Source organism: Budorcas taxicolor, chromosome 3 (genome assembly GCF_023091745.1).
Source record: "Budorcas taxicolor isolate Tak-1 chromosome 3, Takin1.1, whole genome shotgun sequence".
Taxonomy (NCBI): Eukaryota; Metazoa; Chordata; class Mammalia; order Artiodactyla; family Bovidae; genus Budorcas; species Budorcas taxicolor.
The window spans coordinates 289,031-308,004 of NC_068912.1; positions in this window are offsets into that span (position 1 = coordinate 289,031).

The window sequence follows — 18,974 nt, forward strand, 5'->3', positions numbered from 1 at the left end:
GTGGGAACTCCAGAGGAACACTGAGATCGATGTCAGCACTGGGGAAGAAACCTGAGGTTCTGGCCTCAACTCCAGATGAGGAGCTCGGCCCAGGCTGCGACTGGAGAGGAATCCCTAGAGGCCCCTTGCAACTCGCATGGAGACTGGATTTTCCTGCAGCCCCACGAGCGGGTCTCTGAGGTCCTCTTCATAACTCAAGAGGACCCCACGTTTCCTGCCACAACTCGAGAAAAACGAGGACTTTTCCCCCTGAACCCGAGATGAGGCCCTTTCCCACTGTGGTGTCTAGAGAGATATCCCACTTTCGCTCTTGAGCTTTGAAAGGGTCCTTAATACCCTTGAGGCAACTCAAGAAATTCCCCGACATACCCATCTCCAATCGAGAGGAACACTGAGGGTCCCGAAACCACTCAAGAAGAGCCCCGGTTTTCCCTCCTCATCTCGAGACGAGGCTCAATTTTTCTGCTTCTTCGGTAAAGGATTCCTGGTGTTCTCGTCACACCTCAAGAGGAGGCGGTCTCAACTTGACACTCGAGAGGATTCCAGGGGTTGTGCCACCATTCCAAAAAACCCTGATGTCTCAATCCACTCCAGATACACCTGGCTCCCCTGCACTGACTCGACAGTTACCCTGAGGACCGACTCAAAACACGATGGCAAGTGTGACAGCCCTGTGGCACCTCGAGAGAAAGCCACCAATCCCTATGTCAACTCGATAGGAAGCCTGAGACTGTTTTTCCAGCTCGAGAGGAAAGCATACTTACATGTCTACACATGAGACGAGGTCTGACTCCCATGTGGAAACTCCAGAGGAACCCCAAGATCCATGTTGGCACTGAAGAAGAACCCTGAGGTTCTGGCCTCAACTCCAGGTGAAAACTAGGCCCCAGCAACGACTGGAGAGGAATCCCAAGAAGCCCCTCACAACTCACATGGAGACTGGAGTTTCCTGAGGCCACACGAGCGGGTACCTGAGGTGCCTGTCGTAACTCGAAAGGAACCACACGTTTCCTGCCGAAACTCGAGAAAAACCAGGAGATTCTCCCTTCAATACGAGATGAGGCCCTTTTCTGCTGAGACATCTCTAGAGAAATCCCACCTTCCCTCTTGAGACTCAAAAGTGTCCTCGACACCCTTGAGGCAACTCAAGAAGTTCCCCGACATCCCCGTCTCCAATCTAGAGGAACACCGAGAGTCCCACCACAACTCAGGAAGAGCCCCGGTTTTCTGTCCTCATCTCGAGATGAGGGTCCATTTCCTTGCTTCATCAGGAAAGGAATCCCGGCGTTCCCGTAGCACCTCAAGAGGAACGGTCTCCACTTGACACTCGAGAGGAACTCCAGGGGTCGTGCCACAATTTCAAAAGACCACGATGTCCCAATCCACTCCTGATACACCTGACTCCCTAGCAGTGACTCGACGGTCACCCCGAGGATCGACTCAAAACACGACTGCAGGTGTGACAGCCATGTGGCACCTCGAGTGAAACCACAGATCCCTATGTCATCTCGAGAGGAAGCCTGACACTGCTTTGACTGCTTGAGAAGAAAGCGGACTTGCATGTCTGCACACAACGAGGCCTGACGCTCCTGTGGAAACTCCAGAGGAACCTAGAGATCCATGTCAGCACTAGACAGGACATCTGAGGTTCCGGAGTCAACTGCAGATGAGGTCTCGGCCCCAGCAGTGACTGGAGAGGATTCCCGACAGGCCCCTAACAACTCGCATGGAGACTGGATTTTCCCGGGGCAACACGAACGGGTCCCTGAGGTCCCAGTCGTAACTCGAGAGCAACTCCAAGTTCCCCTCTGCAACTCGAGAAAAACCAGCAGATTCTCACCTCAATGTGAGATGAGGCCCTTTTTCACTGAGGCGTCTTGAGAAATCCCACCTTCTCTCTTGAGCCTCAAAGTGTCCTTGACACCCTGGCTGCAACTCAAGAATTTCACTGAAATACCGCTCTCCACTCGAGAGGAACGTCGAGGGTCCCCACATAACTCAAGAAGACCTCCGTATTTCCCTCCTCATCTCAAGATGAAGGTCCATTTCCCTGCTTCGTCGGGAAAGGAATCCTGGCCTTCCCATCGCACCACAGGAAGTGGTGGTCTCAACTTGAAAGTTGAGAGGAATGCCAGGGTTCGTGCCACCATTCCAAAAGACCCCGATTGCTGGGACCCTGCATGGTAGATCCCACCCTGGACAAGATCATGCGGAGAGACCGGATGGGGCAAGGCGAGTCAAGTTCAAGGGTTCCTCTGCCTGAGCATCTACCTCGAAACCAAAATCTGTCTATTTACTGTCTGCTATACTATACTCCTCTGACATTACTGGGGGCTATTCTCAACCACCTTTCTCTGGTAACAGTAAACTTAGAGTTCCAACTGGTCTCCTGCATATGAAAGGAGTGTCTCAGCTCAAATCCCTCTGATGAATCTTTAACTTGCCTGACAGGATCCCCTGGTCTTTTACAACTTGTGATACAGCCCCCCAGCCATGAGAGGCATGCAGCTTAAAGCATCTTAAAGATATAGAGCCTTTCCTAAAAAGCTAGAAATTATATTGGTGACGGGTTCCACTGTTCAGTCAATGACTGCTGCCAGGCCTTCATATTCTTTATCTTTTAGGAACCTGAAGGATATTAATCAATGTAATTGGGATATAGAAAAAGGAATACAGTAGTTTTAATGTTAGCAACACTAGACTTTTGAGTTAATGAATTTTCTCTTTGTTATAAATCACTGTACTCCTCTTTCCTTGTTATGAACTGATGTGTCCTTGTTATGTAAGAATGTAACTTTATTTAGTGCTTTCTGAGAATGGCACCAGACTTTGGGAAGAACACTATTAAGGCAAATAAGTTTTCTGGTTGACGGACCTTTATCAGAAAAGGGCTGTAAAATGTTAATTGGCCTTCTGGCCAGAAGATAATGTAAATCACCTAAGACTTGTGTATATAGCTGGGTATGCAGAGAGAAAGTCTGGTCTCAATAAGAGTCAGGGCTGCTGACGCTGCATAATTTTGTATTATCCATTGATCTCTATGTACAACCAAAAGTATAAAAATGCTTTCTGGACAATAAAAGATGGGCCAGTCACTGGAAAGACTGGTTTCCCCCGTGTCGACTCTCTCTCTCTTTCTCCCTCTCCCACCCTCCCCCTTTCAGCTGAATTCTGATCTGGGGCTTGGAGGCTCACCATGTCTACTTACTTGCCCTGGCTTCTAAGACCCACACGAGAGGGAGCCCAAGGTGGGGCACCCTCTGCTATTCAAGCAGGTGCTGGTGGGTTACGTAGATGGTGCAAATCTCTTGTCTCGGGGTTTATTAGTTCCCGGTGTATCCCAAGTTATTCAGGCTCTTTTCTCCACTAATATTCCGACTGTATTATTTTATCCTAATTTATGTACTTCTAATTAAATAATATTTTCTAAGACACCAACTCCGTCTCCCCTTTGAATTCCCTGGATCGACCAGGGCTTGGCCCCAACACCCGATGTCCCAATCCACTCCAGATACAACAGATTCCCCTGTACTGACTCTATTGTCACCCCGACTATCGACTCATAACACGATGGCATGTGTGACAGCCTTGTGGCACCTCGAGAGAAAGCCACCGATCCCTATGTCAACTGGACAGGAAGACTGACACTGCTTTGAAAGCTAGAGAGGAAAGCGTACTTGCATGTCTGCACATGAGACGAGGCCTGACTCCCCTGTGGAAACTCTAGAGGAACCCCAAGATCCATGTCAGCACTGGAGAGGAATCCTGAGGTTCCAGTCTCAACTCCAGATGAGGACCTCGGCCTCGGCAGCGACTGGAGGAATCCCGAAAAGACCTTTGCACCTTGAATCAAAACCGGCCCTTCCTGAGCAACACGAGCGGGGTCCCCATCGTAACTTGAGAGGAACCCCTTGTTTCCTGCCGCAACTCGAGAAAAACCAGGAGATTCTCCCCTCAACGTGAGTTGAGGCACTTTTCCACTGTGGCATCTCAAGAGAAATCCCACCTTCCCTCTTGACCCTCGAAAGGTCCTTGACACCCTTGAGGAAACTCAAGAAGTTCCCCGAATACCCGTCTCCACTCGAGAGGAACACCGAGGGTCCCGTCACAACTCAAGAAGTGCCCCGGTTTTCCCTCCTCATCTAGAGGTTGGGGTCCATTTCCTTGTTTAGTTGGGAAAAGGAAGCAGTCGTTTCCGTTGCACCTCAAGAGGAGGCTGTCTCAACTTGACCCTCGAGAGGAACTCCAGAGGTCATGCCACAATTCCAAAAGACTCAGATGTCCCATTCAACTCCATATTCACCTGACTCCCCTGCATTGACTGGACGGTTAACCTGAGGATCGAAGCAAAACACGATGGTAAGTGTAACAACCCTGTGGCACATCAAGAAAAAGCCACCAATCCCTAAGGCAACTGTACAGGATGCCTGACACTGCTTTGACAGCTCGAGAGGAAAGCGAACTTGCATGTCTGCACACGAGACAAGGTCTGACTCCCCTGTGGAAACTCCACAGGAACCCCGAGATCCATTTCAGCACTGGAAAGGAATATTGAGGTTCTGGCCTCAATTCCAGGTGAGGACCTCGGCCCCAGCAGCGACTGGAGAGGAATCCCGAGAGGCCCTTTGCAACTCGCATGGAGACTGGACTTTCCTGAGGCAACACCAGCAAGTCACTGAGGTCCATGTTGTAACTCGAGAGGAACCTCAAGTTTCCTGCCACAACTCAAGAGAAACCAGGAGATTCTCCCCTCAATGAGAGATGAGGCTCTTTTCTGCTGCAGTGTCTCGAGAAAAATCCCACCTTCCCTCCTGAGGCTTGAAATGTTCCCTAACTCCCGAGAGGACACTCAAAAAGTTCCCTGAGATATCTGTCTCCACTGGAGAGGATCACCAAAGTTCCCACTACAACTCAAGAAAAGCCCCGGTTTTCGCTCCTCATCTCGAGATGAGACTCCATTTCCCTGTTTCATCGGGAAAGGAACCCCTGCATTCCTGTAGCACCTCAAGAGGAGGCGGTCTCAACTTGAATGTTGAGAGGAACACCAAGGGTCGTGCCACCATTCCAAAAGACCCCGATATCCAGAAGCCAGCACGGGAGATCCCACCGTCGACACAGTCATGCAGAGAGACCTGATGGGGCAAGGCGAGTTAGCTCTCAAGGAGTCCTCTACCTGAGCATCTACCCCGAAACTAAAATCTGTCTGTTTACTGCCTGCTATACTATACTGTTTTGACATTACAGGCGGCTATCCCCAACCACCTTACTCTGGATAAAGTTAACTTAGAGCTCCAACTGGTCTCCTGCATATGAAAGGAGTGTCTCAGCTCAAATCCTTCTGATGGATCTCTAACTTGCCTGACAGGATCCCCCGGACTTTTACAACTTGTGATACAGCCCCCCAACCATGAGAGGCAAGTAGCTTAACGCATCTTAAAGATATAGAGCCTTTTCTAAACAGCTAGAAATTATATTGATGATGGGTTCCACTGTTCAGTCAATGACTGCTGCCAGGCCTCCATGTTCTTTATCTTTTAGGCACCTGAAGGATATTGATCAGTGTAATTGGGATATAAGAAAAGGAATACAATAGTTTTAATGTTAGCAACACTAGACTTTTGAGTTAATGAATTTTCTTTTTGTTATAAATCACTGTACTCCTCTTTCCTTGTTATGAACTGATGTGTCCTTGCTATGTAAGAATGTAACTTTATTTAGTGCTTTCTGAGAATGGCACCAGACTTTGGGAAGAACAACACTATTAAGGCAAATAAGTTTTCTGGTTGACAGACCCTTATCAGAAAAGGGCTGTAAAATGTTAATTGGCCTTCTGGCCAGAAGATAATGTAAATCACCTAAGACTTGTGTATACAGCTGGTTATACAGAGAGAAAGTCTGGTCTCAATAAGAGTCAGGGCTGCTGATGCTGCATAATTTTGTATTATCCATTGATGTCTATGTGCAACCAAAAGTATAAAAAGCCTTTCCGGACAATAAAAGATGGGAGGGTCACTGGTAAGACTGGTTTCTCCCATGTCGACTCTCTCTCCCTCTTTTTCCCTCTCCCTCCCTCTTCTTTTCAGGCTCAATTCTCATCTGGGGCGTGGAGGCCTACCATGTCTACTTATTTGCCCTGGCTTCTAAGACCCACACGAGAGGGAGCTCAAGGCAGGGCACCCTCTGCTATTCAAGTGGGCACCGGAGGCCTACATAGATGGTGCCAACCACTTGTCTTGGGGTTTATTTGTTCTCCGTGTAACCCAAGTTGTTCAGCCTCTTTTCTCCACTAATTTTCAGACTGTACTACTGTATCCTAATATTTATACTTCTAATTAAATATTTTCTAAGATGCCAACTTTGTCTCCCCTTTGAATTCCCTGGATCGACCAGGGCTGCACCCCAGCACCCTATGTCCCAATCCACTCCAGATACAACAGATTCCCCTGTACTGACTCGACTGTCACCCCGACTATCGACTCATAACACGATGGCACGTGTGACAGCCCTGTGGCACCTCGAGAGAAAGCCACCGATCCCTATGTCAACTGGACAGGAAGACTGACACTGCTTTGACAACTCGAGAGGAAAGCGTACTTGCATGTCTGCACAGGAGACGAGGCCTTAATCCCCTGTGGAAACTCTAGAAGAACCCCATAATCTATGTCAGCACTGGAGAGGAATCCTGAGGTCCTGGCCTCAACTCCAGATGAGGACCTTGGTCCCAGAAACGACTGGAGAGGAAAACTGAGAGGCCCCTCGCACCTTGCATGGAGACTGGACTTTCCTGAGGCCACACGAGTGGGTCCCTGAGGTCTCCATCGTAACTTGAGAGGAACCCTGAGTTTCCTGCCACAACTCGAGAAAAACCAGGAGATTCTCCCCTCAACGCAAGATGAGGCCCTTTTCCACTGCAGCGTCTCAAGATAAATCCCACCTTCCCTCTTGATCCTCGAAAGGTCCTTGACATCCTTGTGGCAATTCAAGAAGTTCCCTGATATACACGTCTACTCTCGAGAGGAACGCCAAAGGTCCCGCCACAACTCAAGAAGAGCCCCGGCATTCCCTCCTCATCTCGAGATGAGGGCCTATTTCCCTGCTGCATCGTGAAAGGAATCCCGGCATTCCCGTCACACCTCAAGAGGAGTGGTCTCAACTTGAGACTCGAGAGGAACTCCAGGGGTCGTGCCACCATTTCCAAAGACCCCGATGTCCCAATCCACTGGAATAACTCCTGAATCCCATGCACTGACTGTACGGTCACCCCGAGTGTAGACTCAAAACACGATGGCCGGTGTGACAGCCCTATGGCATCTCGAGAGAAAGCCACTGATTCCTATGTCAACTCGACAGCGAGCCTGGCAGTGCTTTTCCAACTCGAGAGAAAAGCCGACTTGCATGTCTCCACATGAGATGAGGCCTGGCTCCCCTGTGGAAACTCCAGCACAACCCTGTGATCCATGTCAGCATTGTAGAGGAAACCTTTGGTTCCGGCCTCAACTCCAGATGCGGACCTCGGCCCTGGCAGCAACTGGAGAGAAATCCCGAGAGGCCCCTTGCAAGTCGCCTGGAGATTTGACTTTCTTGATGTAACACAAGTGGGTTACTGAGGTCCCCATTGTAACTCGAGTGAAACCTCAAGTTTCCTGCCGCAACTCGAGAAAAACAGGAGATTGTCCCTTCAAAGTGAGATTTCCATGGTCCAGCCCCATTGGGTCCAGGGAAATGTGAAGAGTGAATGACGTAGGCAAGGAAAGCTTATTTATTTAGAAATATAAGATTAGATTAGGAAAAAATAGTATAGTAGGAAAATGTAGTGGAGAAAAGAGGCTGAATAACTTGGTTTACCTGGAAAACCAATAAAACTTCAGGACAAGAAGTTTGCACCATCTACATTAGGCCATTGGTGCTCGTTTAAATAGTGGAGTGTGCCCCGCCTTGGGCTCCCTCTCTCATGGGACTTAAAAGCCCAGGCAAGTAAGTCGACACGGCGAGCCTCCATGTCCCAGGTGGAAATTCAGCCTAAAAATAGAGTAAAGTGGAGACATGGGGGAAACCAGTCCAGCGACTGACCCATCCTCTATTATCCAGAAAGGCCTTTTATACCTTTTTTTTGTACATAGACATCAATGGATAATATAAAATTATGCAGCATCAGCAGCCCTGACTTCTATAAAACCACGCTTTCTTTCTGCATACCTAGTTGTATACACAAGTCTTAGGTGATTTACATCATCTTCTGGCCAGAGGGCCAATTAACATTTTACGGCCCTTTTCTGATAATGGTTTGTCAACCAGAAGACTTATGTGTCTTGTTCTTCCCAAAGTCTGCTGCCACTCTCAGTTCAGTTCAGTTCAGTCGCTCAGTCGTGTCTGATTCTTTGTGACTCCATGAATTGCAGCACGCCAGGCCTCCCTGTCCATCACCAACTCCCGGAGTTCATTCAAACTCGTTTCCATCAATTCGGTGATGCCATCCAGCCGTCTCATCCTCTGTCGTCCCCTTCTCCTCCTGTCCCCAATCTCTCCCAGCATCAGAGTCTTTTCCAATGAGTCAACTCTTCGCATGAGGTGGCCAAAGTACTGGAGTTTCAGCTTTAGCATCATTCCTTCCAAAGAAATCCCAGGGCTGATCTTCAGAATGGACTAGTTGGATCTCCTTGCAGTCCAAGGGACTCAAGAGTATTCTCTAACACCACAGTTCAAACGCATCAATTCTTCGGCGCTCAGCCTTCTTCACAGTCCAACTCTCACATCCATACATGACCACAGGAAAAACCATAGCCTTGACTAGACAAACCTTAGTCATAATCCAAGTCTATGCCCCAACCAGTAATGCAGAAGAAGCTGAAGTTGAACAGTTCTATGAAGACCTATAAGACCTTGTAGAACTAACACCCAAAAAAGATGTCCTTTTCATTATAGGGGACTGGAATGCAAAAGTAGGAAGTCAAGAAACACCTGGAGGAATAGGCAAATGGGCATTGGGATTCGGAATGAAGCAGGGCAAAGACTAATAGAGTTTTGCCAAGAAAATGCACTGGTCATAGCAAACACCCTCTTCCAACAACAACAGAAGACTCTACACATGGACATCACCAGATGGTCAACACTGAAATCAGATTGATTATATTATATTATATTCTTTGCAGCCAAAGATGGAGAAGCTCTATACAGTCAGGAAAAACAAGACTTCACATTCCAGGATGTCTGGCTCTAGATGAATGATCACATCATATAGCACTCTCAGAAAGCACTAAATAAATTTACATTCTTACATAGGAAGGACACAAGAAGAGTGCATTTATATATAAAAAAAGAAAAGCAATTAACTCTAAAGTCTAGTGTTGCTAAAAATCAAAACTACAACATTCCTTTTTCTATATCCCAATTACATTGATTAATATCCCTCAGGTGCCTGAAAGATAAAAAATATGGAGGCCTGGCAGCAGTCATGGACTCAACAGTGAAAACCATCACTAATATGATTTTTAGCTCTTTAGAAAAGGCTATGTATCTTTAAGATGCTTTAAGCTTCATGCCTCCAGCTGTTAGGGGGCTGTAAACAATTCACAAGTTGTAAAAGTCCCCAACTGTTAGGCAAGTTAGAGAGCCATCAAAGGGATTTGAGCTGAAACATGCTTTTTGTATGCGGGAGACTGTTAACTGAAGCCCTGAGTTAACTTTTTCCAGAGAAAAGGTGATAATGTCAGAAGACTATAGTATAGCAGAGAGTAAATAGACAGATGTTGGTTTTGGGGTAGAGGCTCAGACAGAGGAGCCCTTGAGACCTAAATCGCCTTGCCCATCAGGCCTCTCTGCATGACCTTGTCATGGATGGGATCTCCTGTGCTGGCTCCTGGCATGAGATGAGGCACTGTTCCACAGCAGCGTCTCGAGAGAAATCCCACCTACCCTCTTGAGCCTCAAAAGGGTCTTAACACCTTTGAGGCAACTCAAGAAGTTCCCCGACATAACGGTCTCCAATCTAGAGGAACAACGAGGGTCCTGACACAACTCAAGAAGAGCCCTGGTTTTCCCTCCTCATCTCGAGATGAGGGTCCATTTCCCTGCTTCATCGGGAAAGGAATCCCGGCATTCCTGTCGCCCCTCAAGAGGAGGCTCTCACCTTGACCCTCGAGAGGAACTCCAGGGGTCATGCCACCATTTCAAAAAACCCCAATGTCCCAATCCACTTCAGATACACCTGATGCCCCTGCATTGACTCGATGGTCACCTCGAGTATCGACTCAAAACACGATGGCAGGTGTGACAGCCCTGTGGCACCTCGAGAGAAAGCCACTGATCCTTATGTCAACTCGACAGGAAGCCTGATACTGCTTTGACAGCTCGAAGGAAAACGGATTTGCATGTCTGCACACGAGACGAGGCCTGATTCACCTGTGTAAACTCCAGAGGAACCCAGAGATCCATGTCAGCACTGGAGAAGAACCCTGAGGTTCCAGCCTCAACTCCAGATGAAGACCTCGGCCATGGCAGCGACTCGAGAGGAATCCTGAGAGGCCCCTAGCAACTCGCATGGAGACTGGACTTTCCTGAGGTCACACGAGTGGGTCCCTGAGGTCCCTGTTGTAACTCGAGAGGAAACCCAAGTTTCCTGCCGCAACTTGAGAAAAAATAGGAGATTCTCCCCTCAACGCGAGATGAGGCCCTTTTCCACTGCGGCATCTCAAGAGAAATCCCTCCTGCTCTCTTGAGCCTCTTAAGGGTCTTGACACCCTTGAGGCAACTCAAGGACTTCCCTGACATACATGTCTCCACTCGAGAGGAACACCAAGGGTCCCGCCACAACTCAAGAAGAGCCCCGGTTTTTCCTCCTCATCTCGAGATGTGGATCCATTTCCCTGCTTCGTCAGGAAAGGAATCCCCGCATTCCCATCGCACCTCAAGAGGAGGCAGTCTCAACTTGACAAACAGGAGGAACTCCAGGGGTCGTGCCACCATTCCAAAAGATCCCGATTGCCAGGAGCCAGCACAGGAGATCTCACCCTGGACAAGGTCATGTGGAGAGACTTGACAGGGTGAGGCGAGTCAGGTCTCAAGGGGTCCTCTGCCTTAGCATCTACTCCAAAAGCAAAATTTGTCTGTTTACTACCTGCTATACTATACTGTTCTGACATTACAGGGGGCTATCCCCAACCACCATTCTCTGGAGAAAGTTAACTTAGAGCTCCAACTGGTCTCCTGCATATGAAAGGAGTGTCTCAGCTCAAATCCCTCTGATGGATCTCTAACTTGCCTGACAGGATCCCCCGGGCTTTTACAAATTGTGATACAGCCCCCCAACAGTGAGAGGCATGCAGTTCAAAGCATCTTAAAGATATAGAGCCTTTTCTAAAAAGCTAGAAATTATATTGGTGATGGGTTCCACTGTTCAGTCAATGACTGCTGCCAGGCCTTCATATTCTTTATCTTTTAGTCTTCTGAAGGATATTAATCAATGTAATTGGGATATAGAAAAAGGAATACAATAGTTTTAATGTTAGCAGCACTAGACTTTTGAGTTAATAAATTTTCTCTTTGTTATAAATCACTGTACTCCTCTTTCCTTGTTATGAACTGATGTGTCCTTGCTATGTAAGAATGTAACTTTATTTAGTGCTTTCTGAGAATGGCACCAGACTTTGGGAAGAACAACACTATTAAGGCAAATAAGTTTTCTGGTTGACAGACCCTTATCAGAAAAGGGCTGTAAAATGTTAATTGGCCTTCTGGCCAGAAGATAATGTAAATCACCTAAGACTTGTGTATACAGCTGGTTATACAGAGAGAAAGTCTGGTCTCAATAAGAGTCAGGGCTGCTGATGCTGCATAATTTTGTATTATCCATTGATGTCTATGTGCAACCAAAAGTATAAAAAGCCTTTCCGGACAATAAAAGATGGGAGGGTCACTGGTAAGACTGGTTTCTCCCGTGTCAACTCTCTCTCTCTCTCTCTTTCTCCCTCTCCCTCCCTCTCCTTTTCAGGCTGAATTCTCATCTGGGGCGTGGAGGCTCACCATGTATAGTTATTTGCCCTGGATTCTAAGACCCATGCGAGAGGGAGCCCAAGACAGGGCACGTTCTGCTATTCAAGCAGGCGCCGGGGGGCCTGTGCAGATAGTGCAAACCTCTTGTCTTGGAGTTTGTTCTTCGCATAACCCAAGTTATTAAGCCTCTTTTCTCCACTAATTTTCCAACTATACTATTCTAATCTAATCTTTATACTTGTAATTAAATAATATTTTCTAAGACGGAACTTTGTCTCCGCTTTGAATTCTCTGGATCCACCAGGGCTGGACCCCAGCACCCAATGTTCCAATCCACTACAGATACAACTGATTCCCTTGTACTGACTCGACTGTCACCCCGAGGACAAACTCATAACACGATGGCACATGTAAGAGCCCCGTGACACCTCAATAGAAAGCCACAGATCCCTATGTAAACTCGACAAGGAGCCTGACACTGCTTTTCCATCTCAAGAGAAAAGCGGACTTGCATGTCTCCACACGAGACAAGGCATGACTCCCCTGTAGACACTCCAGAGGAACCCTGAGATCCATGTCAGCACTGGAGAGGAACCCTGAGGTTCTGGCCTCAACTGCAGATGAGGACCTCGGCCCTGGCTGTGACTGTAGAGGAATCCTGAGAGGCCCCTCGCAACTCGCATGTAGACTGGACTTTCCTGATGCCACACGTGCAGGTCCTTGAGGTCCCTGAGGTCCCTGTCATAACTCGAGAAGTACCCCAAGTTTCCTGCCACAGCTCGAGAAAAACCAGGAGATTCTCCCCTCAATGCGAGATGAGGCCCTTGTCCACTGCGGCATGTGGAATCTAGAGAGAAGTCCCACTTTCCCTCTTGAGCTTCGATAAGGTCCTTGACACTCCTGAGGAAACTCAAGAAGTCCCCCGATATACCCATCTCCACTCGAGAGGAACACTGAGGGTCCCACTGCAACTCAAGAAGAGCCCCGGTTTCCCTCCTCATCACGAGATGAGGGTCCATTTCCCTGCTTTGCCGGGAAAGTCATCCCGGCATTCCTGTCACATCTCAAGAGGAGGTGGTCTCAAACTGACACTTGAGAGGACTCCAGGGGTCGTGCCACAATTCAGAAAGACCCCAATGTCCCAGTCCACTCCAGAGACACCTGATTCTCCTGCACTAACTTGACGGTCACCCCGAGGAATGACTCAAAACACCATGGCAGGAGTGACAGCCCTGTGGCTCCTCGAGAGAAAGCCACCCATCCCTATGTCAACTTGACAGGAAACCTGACACTGGTTTTCCAGCTCGAAAGGAGAGCGGACTTGCATGTCTCCACATGAGACAAGGCCTGACTCTCCTGTGGAAACTCCAGAGGAACCCTGAGATCCATGTCAGCGCATTTTCCAGCCTCAACTCCAGATGAGTACCTCAGCCCTGGCAGTGTCTGCAGAGCAATCCTGAGAGGCCCCTCGCAACTTGCATGGAGACTGGACTTTCCTGAGGCCACATGAGCGGGTCCCTGAAGTCCCCGTTGTAACACAAAAGGAACCCCAAGTTTACTGCCACAACTCAAGAAAAACCAGGAGATTCTCCCCTCAATGCGAGCTGAGGCCCTTTTCCGCTGCAGCGTCTCGAGAGAAATCCTGCCCTCCCTCTTTAGCCTCGAAAGTGTCCTTGACACCCTTGAGGCAACTCAAGAAGTTCCCCAATATACCCGTCTCCCTCAAGAGGAACACCGAGGGTCCCATCACAACTCAAGAGGATCCTCGGTGACCCTCCTTATCTCGAGATGAGGGTCCATTTCCCTACCTCATCGGGAAAGGAATCCCAGCGTCCCCATCGCACCTCAAGAGGAGGTGGTCTCAACTTGACACTCGAGAGGAACTCCAGTATTCGTGCCACCATTCCAAAAGACCCCGATGTCCCAATGCACTCCAGATACACCTGACTCCCCTGCACTGACTCGATGGTCACCCCGAAGATCGACTCAAAACACGATGGCAGGCAGTCCTAAGATGGCAGAGGAATAGGAGGGAGACCACTTTCTCCCTCACAAATTCATCAAAAGAAGATTTCAACGCTGAGCAAACTCCACAAAACAACTTCTGAATGCTGACAGAGGACATCAAGCTCCCAGGAAGGCAGATCATTGTCTTCAAAATCAGGTAGGAAAAAATATAAAAGATGAAAAATGAGACAAAGGAGTTGTGGAGGGAGCCCATTCCTGGGAAGGGAATCCTGTCCCGGGAAGGGAATCTTAAGAGAGGTTTCCAAACACCAAGAAACACTCTCCCAGCCGAGTCTGTGGCGAGCCTGGGAAGCACAGAGGGCGACATAACAGGAAGGAAAAATAAATAAATAATTAAAACCAACAAATTACAAGCCCAATGGTAACTCCCTAGTGGAAAAGCAATGCAGACGCCTGCATCTGCCACTAGCAAGTGAGGGCAGGACAGGGAGGCGTGAGAGGTGTGGACTGAAGTGCTTTTTAAGAATCGGGCAGGAACGCCCTGCACATAACCAGAATGAACTAACTTGGGCTAGCAAACTAGACTGTCGGATAGCTACCACGCTAAAAGCTCGAACATAAGACACCACCAGGACTGCTCGCAGAACAAAGGATAGAACCGAAATAGCCAGCTGCAGATCATCCCCCGCCGGTGACAGGCAGCCAGAGCCGTAAGGGCTGGAAGGGGGCAATCACAGCCTCTGATTGACTTTACCTACCAAACTGCAAGCAGGCTTCTTTGCTAAGACTTCTGGGGGTTCTGGACAGTCACCATCCGCCTCACAAGGGGCGCCAGTGGTACACCCAGAAAACTGAGCAGCAGAGACAGGAAAGGCGATAAGTTGCAGTGACCGCACTCGCCAAACACCTGAGCTACTCGGACCTGGGAAGGGGACAAAACGCAGTCCCAACCGAATCTGCACCTCTGAGGGCTACCTGAGCACCGAAGCTGAGCGGCTTAGACAGGGGAGGTGCATGCAGCCTAGGGCCGGCCTCAGACAGTTCCCGGTGGAGCAATGTAGAGCCTGAGCGGTGTGCGCTGCGAGCAGGTGCAGGTCCAGCAGGGCTGAGACACTATGTGCACAAGTCAGTGTTATTTGTTTGCAGGATCCCTCTCTCCCCACAGCGCGCCTGAACAAGTGAGCCTAAAAAAAAAATAAGTGTCCATCACTGCCCCTGCCCTGTGTCAGGACGGAAATCAGACACTGAAGAGACCAGCAAACAGAAGAAGTTAAACAGAGGGAACCGCCTTGGAAGTGACCCCACACTACCCACAAAACCAGAGAAAGGGCCAGATATATCTTTACTATTTTTACAATCATTCTTTTTCTTTCTTTCTTTTCTTTTCTTTTCTTTTTGTTTATGTTGTTGTGTGGTTGTTTTTTCTTATTTTCTTTTTCTTCTTCTTTTTTTTTAACTTTTAAAAATTGTTAAGTCCTCTATTTCTCCTTTAATTTTTATTTTTATAACCTACTATTACTTAAAAAAAAAAAACCCTATTTTTAAAAGCAAACGCTGTATATAGTCTTTGTGTGGTTGTTGTTGTTGTTTTAATAATTATTTTGGCTTTTTTTTCTTCTTTTTTCTTTAATATTGTATTTTTGAAAATCCAACCTCTACTCTAGATTTTTAATCTTTGCTTTTTGGTATTTGTTGTCAATTTTGTACATTTAAAAACCCAAACTTCACTACCCAATTTTACCTGAGAGCGAGATTACTGGCTTGACCACTCTCTCCTCCTTTGGACTCTCCTTTTTCTCCACCAGGTGGCCTTTGTCTCTTCCCTCCCCCTTCTCTTCTCTACCCAACTCTGTGAATCTCTGTATTCCAGATGGTGGAGAACACTTAAAGAACTGGTTACTGGTTGGATCTGTTTCTCTCCTTTTCATTTCCCTCTTTTATCCTCCAGGCCACCTCTGTCTACTTCCTCCCTCTCCTATTCCCTGTGTAACTCCGTGAATACCTCTAAGCAGTCCAGACTGTGGGGCGCACATAAGGAAGTCATTACTGGCTAGCTTGCTCTCTCCTCTTTTGATCCCACCTCATCTCATTCCAGTCCCCTCTAACTACCCCCTCCCTCTTCTCTTCTCCGTGTAACTCAGTGAACCTCTCTGGGTGTCCCTCAATGCGGAGAAACTTTTCATCTATAACCTAGATGTTTTATCATCAGTGCTGTATAGATGGAGAAGTCTTGAGGCTACTGTAAAAATAAAACTGAAAACCAGAAGCAGGAGGCTTAAGTCCAAATCCTGAGAATATCAGAGAACTCCTGAATCCAGGGAACATTAATAGATAGGAGCTCATCAAACACCTCCATACCTACACTGAAATAAAGCACCACCCAAGGGCCAACAAGTTCCAGAGGAAGACATACCACACAAATTCTCCAGCAACACAGGAACACACCCCTGAGCTTCAATATACAGGTAGCTCAAAGTTACTCGAAAACCACTGACATCTCATAACCCATTACTGGTCACTCCATTGCACTCCAGAGAGAAGAAATCCAGCTCCACCCACCAGAACTCCCACACAAGCCTCCCTAACTAAGAATCCTTGACAAGCCACTAATACAACCCCACCCACAGTGAGGAAACTGCACAATAAAGAGAACTCCACAAATTCCCAGAATATAGAAAGGCCACCCCAAACGCAGCAATATAACCAAATTGAAGAGAGAGAGGAATACTCAGCAGGTAAAGGAACAGGAGAAATGCCCACCGAACCAAACAAAAGAGGAAGAGATAGGGAATCTACCTGAGAAAGAATTCCGAATATTGATAGTGAAAATGATCCAAAATCTTGAAATCAAAATGGAATCACAGATAAATAGCCTGGAAACAAGGACTGAGAAAATGCAAGAAAGGTTTACCAGGGACCTAGAAGAAATAAAAAAGAGTCAATATATAATGAATAATGCAATAAATGAGATCTGAAACACTCTGGAGGCAACAAATAGTAGAATAACGGAGGCAGAAGATAGGATTAGTGAAATAGAAGATAGAATGGTAGAAATAAATGAATCAGAGAGGAAACAAGAAAAACGAATTAAAAGAAATGAGGACAATCTCAGAGACCTACAGGACAATATGACAGGCTCCAACATTCGAATTATAGGAGTCCCAGAAGAAGAAGACAAAAAGAAAGACCATGAGAAAATCTTTGAGAAGATAATAGTTGAAAACTTCCCTAAAATGGGGAAGGAAATAATAACCCAAGTCCAACAAACCCAGAGAGTTCCAAACAGGATAAACCCAAGGCAAAACACCCCAAGACACATATTAATCAAATTAACAAAGATCAAACACAAAGAACAAATATTAAAAGCAGCAAGGGAAAAACAACAAATAACACACAAGGGGATTCCCATAAGGATAACAGCTGATCTTTCAATAGAAACTCTTCAGGCCAGGAGGGAATGGCAAGACATATTTAAACTGATGAAAGAAAATAACCTACAGCTCAGATTACTGAACCCAGCAAGTATCTCATTCAAGTATGAAGGAGAAATCAAAAGCTTTACAGAAAAGCAAAAGCTGAGAGAATTCAGCACCACCAAACCAGCTCTCCAACAAATGCTAAAGGATATTCTCTAGACAGGAAACACAAAAAGGATGTATAAACCCAGACCCAAAACAATAAAGTAAATGGCAAAGGGATCATACTTATCAATAATTACCTTAAACGTAAATGGGTTGAATGCCCCAACCAAAAGACAAAGACTGGCTGAATGGATACAAAAACAAGATCCCTATATATGCTGCCTACAAGAGACCCCCCTCAAAACAAGGGACACATACAGACTGAAAGTGAAGGGCTGGAAAAAGATATACTACGCAAATAGAGACCAAAAGAAAGCAGGAGTGGCAATACTCATATCTGATAAAATAGACTTTAAAACAAAGGCTGTGAAAAGAGACAAAGAAGGCCACTAAATAATGATCAAAGGATCAATCCAAGAAGAAGATATAACAATTATAAATATATATGCACCCAACATAGGATCACTGCAATATGTAAGACAAATGCTAACAAGTATGAAAGGGGAAATTAACAATAACACAATAATAGTGGGAGACTTTAATACCCCACTCACACCTATGGACAGATCAACTAAACAGAAAATTAACAAAGAAATGCAAACTTTAAATGATATAATAGACCAGTTAGACCTAACTGATATCTATAGGACATTTCACCCCAAAACAATGAATGTCACCTTTTTCTCAAGTGCTCACGGAACCTTCTCCAGGATAGATCACATCCTGGGCCATAAATCTAACCTTGATAAATTCAAAAAAAATCGAAATCATTCCAAGCATCTTTTCTGACCATAATGCATTAAGATTAGATCTCAATTACAGGAGAAAAACTATTAAAAATTCAAACATATGGAGGCTGAACAAGACGCTTCTGAATAACCAACAAATCACAGAAAAATCAAAATATGCATAGAAACGAATGAAAATGAAAACACAACAACCCAAAACCTGTGGGACACTATAAAAGCAGTGCTAAGAGGAAATACAATACAGGCATACCTCAAGAAACAAGAAAAAAGTTAAATAAATAACCTAACTCTACACCTAAAGCAACTAGAAAAGGAAGAAATGGAGAACCCCAGGGTTAATAGAAGGAAAGAAATCCTAAAAATTAGGGGAGAAATAAATGCAAAAGAAACAAAAGAGACCATAGCAAAAATCAACAAAGCCAAAAGCTGGTTCTGTGAAAGGATAAATAAAATGGACAAACCATTAGCCACACTCATCAAGAAACAGAGAAAAATCAAATCAATAAAATTAGAAATGAAAATGGAGAGATTACAACAGACAACACAGAAATACAAAGGATCATAAGAGACTACTCTCAGCAATTATATGCCAATAAAATGGACAACGTGGAAGAAATGGACAATTCTTAGAAAAGTACAACTTTCCAAAACTGGACCAGGAAGAAATAGAAAATCCTAACAGACCCAT